The 14,342-nt window shown below is 35.9% G+C and overlaps 1 protein-coding gene and 1 long non-coding RNA gene across 3 annotated transcripts in view; one reads left to right on the top strand and one right to left on the bottom strand.

Annotated features, from left to right (window-relative positions):
• The window catches only part of PRKG1 (protein kinase cGMP-dependent 1), a 1,094,018-nt gene that overhangs the window by 635,001 nt on the left and 444,675 nt on the right, over nt 1-14,342 (top strand). The gene's annotated exons all lie outside the window — the stretch shown is intronic.
• LOC107515483 overlaps nt 1-14,342 on the bottom strand; it is a 32,005-nt gene that overhangs the window by 3,216 nt on the left and 14,447 nt on the right. The window contains exon 2 of the long non-coding RNA XR_001598018.2: nt 4,958-5,172. This is a non-coding gene — a long non-coding RNA (uncharacterized LOC107515483). The remainder of the gene's footprint in view (nt 1-4,957; nt 5,173-14,342) is intronic.

Below are 14,342 nucleotides of genomic sequence, written 5' to 3'. Positions count from 1 at the left end.
CTTTAGCTACTAATTCCTACCCTCTTCCCAAGTGTTTGTCTGTGGTATTTGATCTTTTGAGATAACGGCCTTATTCTTTTCCTTAGGAAAAAGTGTCATTTACTTTCTAATTGTGACCTCCTCTACCCATCAGAAAAAGAGGCTGTCTGTAGATCGGAAACTTGGACCCAGAGCTTGGTCTCTGTTAGAGATCGTGAGTTAGTATTAGAGGGTGAGATTAAACCTCTTACTGGTTTCATGGCCTTAGGCAAATTACTTAATCTCTGAGCATCAGCTTCCATGAAAATATTACATTTTAGGAAGGTTCTATGTAGCAGCCATGTGGAAGGTGAAAACCAACTGTTCAGTTTGCTATTTAGTAGTTACGAGATGAGAACTTGAACTAAAAGCCAATTGCTGTGGAACTAGAAAAAAAAAACAGACTGGAGATACTGGTTTTAAGTAGAATCAATAAGTTTTTACACCAGTTGGATACAGGAGGTAAGGGAGAAACAAGAATCTTAGATACTCTCGAATTGCCAAACTCATTAACTGATAACTGATATCATTAGAGAAAAAGTCCGAAAGAAGGGGGAGAGTGGAGGGAGGGTGGGAGATGAGTTTTACTTGGGTCATGGTTGAGTTTGCAGTAAGAATAAGGGACAGAGGGGAAACTAAATCCAGGTGGAAAGATCTGATAAGGATTTATGTATCTTGGCCTGCAGCTCAGGAAGCATTTGGGAGACATTAAGTGTTTGCATGGTAGATAAAACCATGAGTATGGATAAAGGCACCCAGGGAAAAAAGTACAGAATGTCTGAGGTTGGCTTAGACCAGGAAAAATTAGCTGTTGTCCTCTGAGGAAAAGAAAGGATACAAAGAGACTGGCAGTTTTCTCCAGGAAAGCCAGACAACACACAGACATTTGTTATGAGCTATAGCTCTGATGCAAATTAGTTTTTAATAGAAGGCCTATTTGGAGAATATAAGGCCAGTCACAATAGCAGGGCTACTGTGTCTCTTTGGCCCCAGGCAGATGTGCCCAGAGTTCCCCCCAGGATGGAGAGTTTGACTCTTAGATGAGCTCCCCAGGGAAGGGTTGCCCATGTGTGTTCAGTGCTCAGTGCTGCCCTTTTGCTGCCCTTTCAGTTTCCTCAGGGAAGAAAACCAAGATTTGAGTGTCAGCATTAGTAGAAGGCTGGGCCTCTGCTCATGGGGATGAAAGTAGCAGCTTGGAAATAATCACATGTGATAATCCCTGAGGGCAAGCCATCCACAAGGCAGCTGGCAGAAATCTGTTGCCTCAGTAACTGTCTTTCCCAGTAGCCCAAGGTGGGTTCTCTTTGGTATTTAGATTGGTGCTCAAAAAAATCTCTCTCTGTCTGTCTTTCTGTCTCTTTCTCTTTCTCTCTCTTTCTGCCTTTATCACCTTCCCCATCTTTCACTTTTTCTCATATGTATATATTTTAGTTACCTATTTGATACAATTTAAACAAGTCTTGAATTACCCAAGATCATTCTTTTAATTCTTAGCAAGTTTAAGGGAAAGATTTGGAATTTCTGACTTCTAATTGTTCTAAATATTAGGCAGACTACAAATTGGAATATTTAGAAAATGGTTTCTTATTCTCTTTTGGTTAGTTTAAAAGTGTCTTTAACAAATATTTCAATTAATTAATCAGCTAATGAATTTAGTGCTTTTATGGTTTCAGTTTGTTCTTTGGACCTTTATTTTTCTTTCTCCTGGATTTCTTCACTTCTATACTTCTTGTACTATATGCCACCAAAGTTTTTCTCAGAATAAAATGATGACTCTAGAAATACTACTTCTACTTATAATAATACTAGTACTGTTATCGAACAGCATTAGGAGAGCCAAACCTTAAACACAGAGAATTGCAGCAGAGGAAGATTGGCTATTTTATTGATTAATGGTGCCACCTAGGAGAACTGGAAGCTAATGTTCAAAAGCCCAATTCTCCCATGGCATGGAGGTGATAAATTATGTAGGGCAGAATCACGAGACACTGTGGGTTAGGCGGGCTCAGGGTTGTTCTGGGAGTTGATTGGTCAGGGACGAGGTAAGAGAAATCAATTATTTCTTCAGGTCTTGAGGACAGTTCTGAGGTCTGCTCCAGCTTCTCTCTGTCTGGTCTTATGAGAAGATAGCATGGGTCATTCCACCTTAGGGCTCAAAAGCTAAAACATAACTTAGGTCAAGATGCTCTCTTTAGTCTGCCGGAGGTTAGGTCCCAGCTGCTGTCTTCTCCTGCCTCTGGGGTTGCTGATCATCTAGGGGGGAAAGCTAGGTCCCTTAGGGGTATGTATATAGAGAGAAGGATATGATTTCTAGAGCAAGGATTTAAAGCTAAATTTAATCAAAGTCATAAGGACCCTCAGCTTCAATACTAATAAATAAGCTAACAGTTATTGCACTTTTTATTTTTTACATCCAGGCCATGAATTCTCATTTAATCCTCCCAACCACAGTGAAGTAGGTATTACTACTATCCTTGTTTTAATGATAGAGTCCTAAGCACTGACTGTTGAGTAACCTGACCAGAGTCGTGAAGCTCCTTAAACTGAAGAATTGAGACTTCAATCCTGACTGGTTGGATTGCAGCAACTATATAGGTTACTATTTCAGAGTTTCAAAGCTTAGCCCGCACTCTAGGGACTGGCTTGCAAAGCAATCCTGCTTTGATCTGAAGAAATCTAGGCCCATGTCGAAGACCCATCAGAAGAACCACAGCTGTGTCAGCACAGACAAGGGTCAAGGACCCCCTTGTCTCAGCTACATACTATTTTACTCAAACTGTCTCTCTAGTCTCATTTTGCCACACCTTTCCATAAAAATAGTGGTACACTTTCTTATATTTGTATTTTGCATCTACGTTTCTTGTTTGTATAGGAAAACCATTTGAGGAGGACTAGATGGATGCACTTTTATTTTTTTTACTGCTAAATGTTTTCAAGCTTTTAAGGCAGCTACTTACTGGAAGCTGTTGCATTAACTGCTATCGATGACTACAGTAAATGTTAGGAAAAATACCGAGTCACATTAATCATGGATCTCCAAGTGGTCTCAGAAGCCAAACGTATTTGGTGGCTAATAACAAGCACATCGACCCTTAGAAAGCTTCATGAAAGATTAATTTGTAAAACAACAATCTTCTAAAATCATTGGAGACAAGTAGCAAACCTCAGTCCAGCTGAAAGATTTTGAGGTTTTATTTTTAAAACTGCCAGGCCGTTCAGGGAACAGTATACTTATAATAAAGCAGACTTTTATTAGTTCATATTAACATAACTCTTAATAAAGTATATGTTTGATGAAAATTAAATACATTTTATCAAACTATTAGTGAAACTTCTAAAGGTTAAAAAATTTTTAAAATACAAAATATGGCTTGTTGCCTCACTCCTCTCTTTGTACCACCACTTTATTTCAAATACAAGTCTTTATGAATAAAATAATTTTGAAAATATCTGGCCAGTCATTGAGAAAAGATTTTGTGTTATGATTTTAAATGTATTAACTAATTAAACTAGCTCATTAGATGCTGTAATGTTTTAAAAATTAGTATGATAAATAGTACCTTATGGGCACAGAGGTCTAAAAATAACATTAGTGCTGTTAGAGCATGTAATATGCATTTTTAGAAACTATAATATTTCTGGAACTCTTTTCTCCCTTCTAGTAGCAGATATATACACATATACATATATATATCTGATTCTTTTGTGTTTTTAGGTGAATGTTATCATAGCCTAAGTTTGTATATAGTATTTTTAATGCTACTGAAATATTTTGAATATATGGGCAGGAGGAAGAAAAACAAGGGGTTGTTAATGATATCATCTTTTTCCAGCTAAAAGAAGTCGAGAGAAGTAATCTTTATTGATTACGTATTATGTTCCAGGCACTCTGTTAGGACTTAATATTATGTATTATTTATTTCTCTCAATTTTTTACAAAAGTCATATGAGGTAGACGATATTATCCCACTTTACAAAAGGAGGAAAAGGAGCTCAGAAGATTAAATAACTTGCTTCTGATCTCACATCAGCTAAGCAGCAGAGTAGAGTTTTAAACAAATCTGACTAATCCTAAAGTCAGGCTCTTTTCCAGATTCTTATTTTGTAACTTTTTATATTAAAACTGATACATTATAAGTCTCGACTTTCTTTAATGAATATCAGCCTTCAAAAACATCCTCTTCTTATTTGGCCTCCTATACTCTTTGTGCCATTATTCGGTATTTTGTGCAAAGCAAAATAAATAATCAACTATACGGGGTGTTGTGAGTAATTGAGGGGGGGGGGCAAGATTAGTTGACATCAAGAGAATCCCAGCTTTCTGCATATCAGCCTCTGATTCCTTTCACCTTGGGGCCATTCTCTCTCCAGCTGGGAGTTCCTCCTTTGACAGGGATTGTGCTTCACTGTGAAGCTCTCCTTACCCACCTTCTGCACCTTCTTATTTGAAAGTAGTCACTCCACCATGAAAGGGGCCAACATGTTGGTGGTCAGCCCTCTTCTCGTCCCCAATAAAGTTCCTTTCTAGGTCTGGCAACAAAATATTATTTGCTCGATACAAACATCATATGCTCTATTGTTTAGTCCACTGGATGTTTGTTAGAACTTAAAAGGCAGCTGTTCTGGTTACCACCTTCTTCTAAAGAATTGGTAATCTATCATTCTTGATCTCTAATCTCAGACAACAGCCTGGAGGAGCTGCAAGTATTTGCATGCTATTATTTTATCTGGTATGATTGAGGGTCTTTGCTTATCAGAGAAGTCAGCATTTCTAAAGGTAGAGAGGAAAGAAAGAATGAATTGTTTTGCATTGCTCAGTAGTACAGAGTTCTACAGAAAGAATTCAACACTAGCTATGTCACCTGCAGTTCACAGTCATCATTGACTCAGACTGAAAATGTTCAGGTGCTTGAATAGAATGAGAAAAAGAGTACAGTACCTTTGCAAAGGAGCTGCTGTGCTTGTCATTGTTTCCAGATTTGATTCTGGGCACTCTACAGTCAATCTATTGAGGAAAAAAGCCACTCGCTGATCAGAGGCAGAACTGCCCATAGTGAACTTCCCACAGAGAGACTTTTGCTCATGTTCTGCCAAAATCACAAGTGACCCTGTTGAGATACCTCAAGGCACACAGATGTAAGGGCAATTCAGGACCTACGAACACAAGGGAAAATGAGATAATTCCTAATAAATCTACAGTTTGATTTTGTAGGTCTTTAAGTCCCGTTAAATGGCATTTTGCAGGAAACTTCACTAGTTTACTGACACTAAGGGGTAAGCAACTTCTTAATTTTTCCCATTTGGAAGTCTTTGAATTTTAAGATATTAGGTTATAAAGTACCTTAGACATTACATGGTCTAGTCCCATTAAGTGTACAGATGATAAACCTGGAGCCAGATGAGGCCCTCACTTGCTCAGGTATGTATAACAGCAGAGTCAGAATGTCTGACCTTCAGAACCATTGTCTTTTTATTATTTCAAGTTCAATGGTGTGATTACCAAGTACATATTTTGTCTCTTCAGAAAGAAGATTGTTCTTCTGGGAAAATCTTTGAGCCCCCAAAATATTTGCAATGTCCATCCAATCTCATCCGAGAGAGAAGGGAGTCTAGTAAAATTACTTTGAACATTATGGTGTTAATAGTGGAAATGACTGAACCTGTTTTGATAGATGCCATTAACTTTTTAACACAACTAACCAAGTCCCTTTTTCTTTTCTGATTCTTTGTTCTTTAGATAACAGTCACTTTATCTTTTGACTTGTCATGTAGGTCTGCCTATGGGATAAGATACACTGAGAGTCCTGAAGGGAATGTTCCAAATTGTGTGATACTTAAATTTTTCATGATATTTTTAATACATTGGTAATTGGCTTTTGTTTTATTTTTCTAAAGAACATCCTATAGCAAGAAGCTATTTCCTACAGGAAGTTCTGTCATACTAAAAAGCTTATCAGGTCAAGACTTTATCCTTTTGGGAAGAAATATAAATGAGTCTAAATGGTAGCATCTCCATAGTTAAACTAAAGAGTGTCCACACCAAATGTTCTTTGAAATGATTGTTTTTTAGAAAATGTTTTGTTATCTCCACCTATCAGGTAAATAAGGAAACTTGGAGTTTTCAAAATAGCATCTAATCAGATACTATTAGAGTTTTCATTATTATTTGTGAAAGTTCTCTAAGTATATATTTCACTATTTCAAATTACCTATTTTATTGGTAAGGAGGAGGCATGGGAGATGTAGCTAAAATACCCTACTCATTTTATGTTTGCTTAAACTATACAGTGACCATCTGCTATTCAAATAAGCTTTAATGAACTTGCATAGAAATGGCCTGTCTTTCGTTAGTTGGAATGTGAGACAAGTTTGAAGTTGAAAAGATGAGATTATGAAACATACATACTCTAGTCATGACATTTCAGAAGTGAATACTGAACTGAGGAGTGCAGGTATAGTATCTGGCACCCATGAGAAAATACTTAATACTTTTTGTTTGAGTTCTGTCTTAGTCTGTTCAGGCCGCTATAACGAAATACCATAGACTGGGTGGCTTAAACAACAGAAATTTATTTTCTCATGGTTTTAGAGGCTGAAAGTCCAAGATCATAGTTGGGTCTCAGGAGAGCCCCCTTTCTGGCCTTTCCTTGGTGCATAAGTAGAGGAAGGGATCTCCTTTCTCTTCTTATAAAGCCTCCAGTCCTGTTGGATTATGATCCCACCCTTATGATCACATTTAACATTAGTTACCTTCCAAAAGCCCTATCTCGAAATACAGACACATTGTGGGGTAGGGCTTCAATTAATTTGGTGGGGACACAATTTGGTTCATAGCAAGTTGCTTGCTAGGTAAGGTACCAGCTTCAGCTGTTATGCACTATAGGTTTAGGGCTGATTAGAATACATAGCACCAGTTTTAACCTCTCAATATATCTTTCCCAAGCGTTTTTTCCTAGATTTCCCCTGAAAGTTTTATTTGTAATTCTTGTTTTATTAAACTGTTTCTCAGAGGACAGATGCCAATCTCTAGCATTTAATCAAGTTTATGTGACTTTCAAAAGCTTTGTCGTACTTTATTTGGGGGCTTATGAATTTGATCTTAAAATATATTACAGCTCTGTCTCTGTTCAGTATTTGCTTCTTAATCTCCAAATATTACCTATAACTCTGCAGGTATAATCCCACACTGACTTGTACCCCAATAATATATTTATCAAGTTCATCGAAATATTTTGTGCCTGTGAGCATAATGTGAAATCGCTAGTTAATGTAACAGGGATTTATAAAGAATAAATATATTTAATTTTATAACAACTTTATATTTATTGTTTAGTGTCCACTTTACTATGAAATATAGGTTAAAATTTTATTTATTTAAAAGTTATTAATGCTTTAAAATGTATGTATCTGGCACTGAGCTAGCTGTTGGTTATACCGAAGGGGAGGGTGTGTTTGCTGCCTTTAGGAGTTTATTGTCTTATCAGCAGGACAGTCCAGCAATCACAAAGATAGTATGTCAAGAGCTCTGAGAAGAATCTCTGCAGATTATAGTAAAAAATATAGTGGAATCAAGCTAACGTAGATCATCAAACCATATGATAACACTTAATTTAATGTAGGCAATTAGAACAATAACAAAGGGTCTCCTGCAAAAGCATTTTATTCCTCCTGTAACACTTATAAAAATCATTTCATAATCATTTCAAATCAATTCACTTCCTCAGGAATCCTACCCTGAGCCTTCAGATTAGGTGAAGTCCCTGCTAGATATAAGGTTGCCAGGAAAAAATATAGAACATCTACTTAAATTTGAACTTCAGATAAACAATGAGTAATTATTTAGTGTAAGTACATCTCAAATATTGCATAAGATATACTTATGTTAATTTATTTTTGTTTATTTAAAATTTAAATTTCACCATGTATCCTGTATTTTATTTGCTAAGTCTGGCAACCCTGCCCAGGTGTACAATTTTATAAAACCTTATGTTTTCCTTGTTGGCACCTAGCAGAATTAGTGGTTAAATATTGCCACAATTGCTGTAAGCATTACCTAAGAACTTTTGCAGTGTTTGATTTTACTTTCTGTGACATGTTATCTTAGAAAAACTCTCCTATGTTTTCTTTACTCATACATTGCTATCACACTTGTAATACTTTTGACATCAGTTGTGTGTTTTCTACACATCAAACAATTCTATGACACCAGTGGGATGTCCTACAATTCACTTCACTTCTGACATTATCTATTTTGGGTTAGCATCAGATCCAAAAGTTAAAGTATCAGTCCCACAAGATTGCACCACACCCCACCATGTCAGATGCCAATTGAAAGTCCAGGTTGTCATCTGTGCTTCTGACCAACTAGCTAAAAATTGGGATTCTCATGACCTCCTCTTTGGATTTGATAACTTGATAGAATGGCACATAGATCTCAGGGAAACACATTTATTGTTTATTATAAAGAAGATAATAAAAGATACAGATGAATAACCAGAGGAGAGATACCTTAGACAAGGTCGGGAAGACTCTAGAGCACAAGAGCTTCTGTCCCTGCGGAGTTGGGGTATGCCACCCTCCTGGTGTGTGGATGTGTTCATCAACCTGGAAGCGTCCTAAGTTTCATATTTTTGGAATTGTTTTTCCGAGGCTTCTTCACATAGGAATGATCAGTTATTAACTCTACCTCCAGCCCCTCTCCCCTCTCCAGAGAACGGGAGGTGGGACTGAAACTTCCAAGCTTCCAATCATGGTTTAGTCTTTCTGGTGACCAGCTCCCCTCCCCCCAACCCCACCCCCCAACCTCCCATACCCATTCAGGCATTCATATAACCTGTGAAATTCCAAGGTATTTAAGAGTTCTGTGTCAGACACTGTCACTGCTAATGAAATTAGAAAGGCCCTAGGAGCTCTGTGTCAGAAACTGGGGTGAAAGACTAAACATTAGAATGAAAAGTTCTCTTAGCACCACTATTTACAAGAGTTTTAGGATCTCTGTGCCAGGTACTGCAGTTAGAGACCAATATATATATATTATTTTATACATGTCTACTACATATTACTATAAAACACTCATATTAAGATGTCTCATCTGATAACTTGAGTAAAAGAAACAGTGATTCTGAATCTAGCAGCAATCAAACAAATGGAAATTCATAATTTTGATGCTTGATGAAATTACAAATGAAATATACTCTTTTGGTAAGCTATTGGGAACATGGCAGTTTGCCTAGCTTGTTGCTTATATCAACTTCACATTTAACTGGGTATCCTGTATTTTATCTGGCAACTCTCTACATGGGGTGGGTGTTGGGGGGGTTGACTCTTTTTAAGATAGTGCTGCTATATTTAACCACCGTATGAACACAATATATGCATACAGTTAGGAAATTTTTGGTAAAATACAGAAACAATGACATGGAAGAAAACATTAAAGAAGCAATCGTATAACAATCAGAACCCATGTATATTGAAATACTGTTCTCTATCCTACCTCTTTTGAATTCCAATTTGTTTGGATTGTAAAATGTCAATTCCCATTGAACTGACTTTTTAAAAAGTTTAAGGGAAAAAGATTTTTTAGATTATCTATTTGTATAACTGACAAATCAATTACAGCAGCACTGTCCCCAAAAATATTAGAAGTAAAGATGTTCTGTCTGTACAAATCAGGCACAACTGACACGATCTGTTCAATGATGTTTTATTCTCAGTACAGTTCGTCATCCTCAAAACAACTGGCCTAGTTATTAAATTGATAGGCATGTGGTCAAAAAGTATAAAAGTCACCTGGGTCTGGATTTCGTTTAGAGAGCTCTGTGTCTTGCATATAGTATGGCCTTCAATAAATATTTGCAGATAATTTTTAACATTTTTAAGCAATATGTTCCAACCGCACATAGTAAAAATATATATTCAGAATGTACTAGAATAAGGTAACTGTTTCAATTAATACGATCATTAAAATGTAAATTGTAAATGATGAAATACAGCTTCTTAGTGTGATATTTTAACTCTAAGTTGCTACCCGTATTTGGTAGCGCAGTAAGGTCTCTTTTCCTTGAAGCTCATGGACATTCTTCTTTTTTTCTTTTTTCTTTTTTTTTCTTTTTAACACTCTAATTTTGTTGCTTTATCTTGAGGGTTCTCCGGATTCTTATTGTAGGCTCATTGTCACAGGAATTCTTTAACCCTGGATAGGAAGTCCCTTTGGACCTGAGCAGCTATTAACTTGGTTCATCCTTTGGGCTGTGCTCTCTGTGGTTGCTCTGATTTTTCTCTGGATTTAGCCTTTTCTCAGGTGCCCGACTCTTCCCTCACTTTGCTTATAATTTTCTGACTCCGTACCAAAAGTCTTTCTGAGTGAGCCTCCTTCCTGACCCAACTTGGCCCCTCATGCTTATTTGGATCTAGTCCTGCAAGCCTTAGGTCTCTAACTCGATCCATCCTGGAATGTCACTTCAGCTCCTATTGATAATTCTCTGGTTACACAATCATTTGTCCTGTAGTGGCAAGGAGTCTATTAGCTGTTTTTTCATTCACTTGCTTCAGTAGTCAGTCATTTACCCAAATAAACAGTTTAACCTTGTTTTACACAGGATGAGACTGAAGTGCATTGATGTTAAGTGAGTTAATAAGGATGCAAGGCTAGCTTGAGGGAGTTTCTGATTAGAACTCAGGATTTTCTGCCTTCAGACCAAAATGAGGCTTCCTATCTGTGGAACTTTGTGTTTATTTCTTTAGTCTATCACCAGCTGAGTTATTGAATCTTGGGCAAAACTCACAGCATCACCAGCTGAGTTATTGAAACTTCAGTGAAACTCCCAGAACTATTGTACTGTCACAAAGAAAGTGCTCATTAGTAAAGTGGTTACCATCACTGCTCTCTGCCATTAAAAGAAGATTCTATCTCCTTTCAAAGTAATTTTTAGGAGAGGGCAGTATGAATTTCAGATAAGCTATTTAAATTATGCAAGCATTAGTCTTTAATATGGGCTAGGTCAGCCATCCAGAAATTTTGTTTATTCTCAACTATGAGGCAACTTAATTTGGAATATTAGCCCTCTCAGTTACATTTTGGAATATAATCAGAAGTCTATTACAAAATTTACATACACATATCAATTAGCTACTGATAGTAATCTCTCTCTCTCTCTCTCTCTTTCTCTCAGAATGAAATAAAAGCTAATTTTAATACTTGTAAATTGAGTTAACTGATTCTGAACTTGAGAATTTGTTTTAAATCCTCCTGACTCTGAGATTTTATGCCAATACAGGGTCAAAAGCTGCTCAACTGTTAAGCTGTATACACCCCTGGGCCATTGATCTGTCAGGGGCAGATCAGTGCCGATATTGACTATCCAGAGGCCTGACTCTGCCTTGTATTGTCTTTCATTCTTAGCAATAAAGAAAGGGAAAGATTATTTAGGGCTGGAATGAGGTTGGGAGGTAAACCTTCTCAGTGTATTACCTAGTATACTATCCTCATAGTAATTTACTATCCTCACAGTAGTTAAGTTATTAGAAGCTAGAAATCTGTTGCTGGTAAAACAACCCCCAGCAAGCATCTTGCCTTATAGAAAGCAGTTTCTGCACAGTTGAATAGATTTATACCTGCTTTTTTGTTGGTAGAATTGTAAGCCAACTTTGTCAAATTTAACTTTATATTTGTGGGTAAACCTAATCAGATTTTTAAATAGCTGTCCAATTGTTTATTTACTTAACCAGTTCTCTATTGCAGATCCTTAGATAATAGGTTCATCATAAATTTGGATTTTCACACATAAGTTTTTTCCTATATAGAATCTTAAATCAGAATGGTAGACACTGTAGAATCCAACCATCTTCTTGGTTTAGAAATCTCTCTATAATATGCAAACAAGCAGATAACTGTACTCTTCTTGAATACTTTCAGTAGTGAAACACTCATGACAAACTTGTTTCTTTTTTTAACAGCTCTGATTATTAGAAAGTTTTTCTTTTTCTTTGTATCTATTCGTTTTTTAAAGCAAGTTTAGGTATTGTGGATCATCCCTTTGAGACTGGCAATAAATTGGAATTTATAGAAGAATTATGTAGTATTTCAATTCAATACATTCAAAATACTAGATAACGTCGGAATGGAGATAAGACAAAAGTAATATATAACTAGAAATATTTACAGCAGTACTGTAAATACTGAATCTGTTAATATTTCTAGTTATATATTACTTTTGTCTTATCATTTGCAACCTAGTAGATAATCAGAGATACTCATAGTAATTTTAACTGACATCTGTTCCTTTATATATGCTTTATAGATGCTACATTTACTCTGCAACTATCTATAAGTTCAAAGTGAAATGGAGTGCTAAAAATATTACACAATTCATCATATTTGAATTTTTCAAAAGCCTAGTACTTAGAAAGCTGTCTAGAAAATAAACTCTAAAATGATGTGCCTGTGATATTCATATTTGATTCTGAATGTAAGGTGGGCGTGTGTAGGTTAAGAGCCTATGACTGTAGTTATTTCTCATCAGACTGCTAAGGAGAGGGAAGAGTAAAATTATCAGATCTTCTAGCCTCATTGTAAACTTTTTAAATCAAAACATGTAAACAATACAGGTTCATTATAGAATGTTAGACTATACAGATACTATTATTCCATATTAGTAATACGATAATCTGTTAACATCATTTTGGTAATTATCTCTGTGTGTATATAATCAAAATGGGATCAAGCAGTTTAATAATTAGCCTTTGTCACTTAACATATTAACATTGTTCTGGGCTCATAAAGGTACTTCTAGAAAGTGTTTTTTGAGTTTTTGTGTTAATATTATTAGTATATTTTCTCCAAGCAAAAGCTTTACTCAGAAGTCCAATATATAAAATCCATAAAAGCAAAGCAGGTCTGGCTGAAGCAGGGTTGGAAGCCTGGAGTCCTACCAGTCTGGCTGCCCCGTCTCACCTTTCATCCATTATCACCTGAGGCACTGTAGAGCACGTCTAAAATTGACTCTTCTACCACGGTTTACTTCCTTGATATGTGTGTATTTTATTCAAGTATTAATTTTTGTATAATAAACTATAAAATATTTCTCAAATAATGTATGCTTTCCATTTTAGAATTTTGGGTAGTTAGTGTTTTGGTTTGTCAAAATGTTTACATTTTATATAATCTGATTTTATTCTGTTTAGGCCATCATTGGCTGGCAGTAGGCATGAGAAGTTGAAGCTCCAAGATTAAAACTATGCTTTAGCTAAAGAGAATACCACTCCATTCATATACAAATAACTTTTAAATAGGGAACAGCTTTCAGTCTTTAGTAGTTTCGCTTCCTTATAATAAGTTATTCATTTATTAAATATATTGCTGCGCTTTTCAAAAAGACTGTATTAGAGGGGAAGTAGAGAAAGTGTGAATAGGATCAACAGAAACATTATTTCAACAATTATCTCTTTGTAACATTAAGTATTTGCTTGAAGCTCCAGTGTTGATGATGACTTGCTCTACTTTTTCTTAATTCTTTGCATCTTTAATCAAATTTTTTTATTTTTTATTTTTTGCTTTTAAAATAATCCTACCATCAAGACCTTAGCTTACAATCAGTTTATCTTAAATGTTAATATAGTCTGTGTCCTCATTTTATTATGGTGGAAATTATGGTTATGCTTACTGTTTTTGTTGTTACCGAATGGAAATATCCTGCTGAGCATCATATGCATTTGAAAGTTTCTCACTGTGTAAATGGGATTCCACACTACTTCCTGCAGTCCAATCTACTTGAATGAGCTTTGTAGAAAATGTATATTGGTAGGTGTCCTGTGAACCCAAGGGCAGAGCTGATGGTGTAAAAAGCATTTATCAGAACAAAGTGAAGGCATTTTGATTCTTTCACACGGAAGTATTGCTTATTTGGCTATTAGTAATGTTTTTATTTTACTTTTCCATATACAATTATTTCTGTTTTTTTATTTGTTAGAATGACATTGATTACCAAATTCCAGTAAGTTTCAAGTGTAATATTCAACAATAAGTCATATATACATTGCATTGTGTGTTCATCACCCATAGTTAGATTTCTTTCTCTCATCACATATTTAACCCCTTTTACCCCATCCATCTCCCCCTTCCTCCCCACCTATCCTCTGGTAACCAGTAATCTTTGTCTGTGTCCATGAGTCTTTGTCATGTTTGTTGCTTTTAGGTTTATACTTCACATATTAATACCACATGTTTTTCAATTTTTTCAGTCTGGCTTATTTCTCTTAGCATAAATATCTCAAGATTCATCCATGTTGTCGCAAATGGCAGTATTTCATTTCTTCTAATGGCTGAG

The sequence above is a fragment of the Rousettus aegyptiacus genome, unplaced genomic scaffold (assembly GCF_014176215.1).
Source record: "Rousettus aegyptiacus isolate mRouAeg1 unplaced genomic scaffold, mRouAeg1.p scaffold_m13_p_6, whole genome shotgun sequence".
Lineage (NCBI taxonomy): Eukaryota > Metazoa > Chordata > Mammalia > Chiroptera > Pteropodidae > Rousettus > Rousettus aegyptiacus.
Note: the sequence above shows the minus strand (reverse complement) of the source record. Positions and strands in the feature narration are given on the sequence as shown.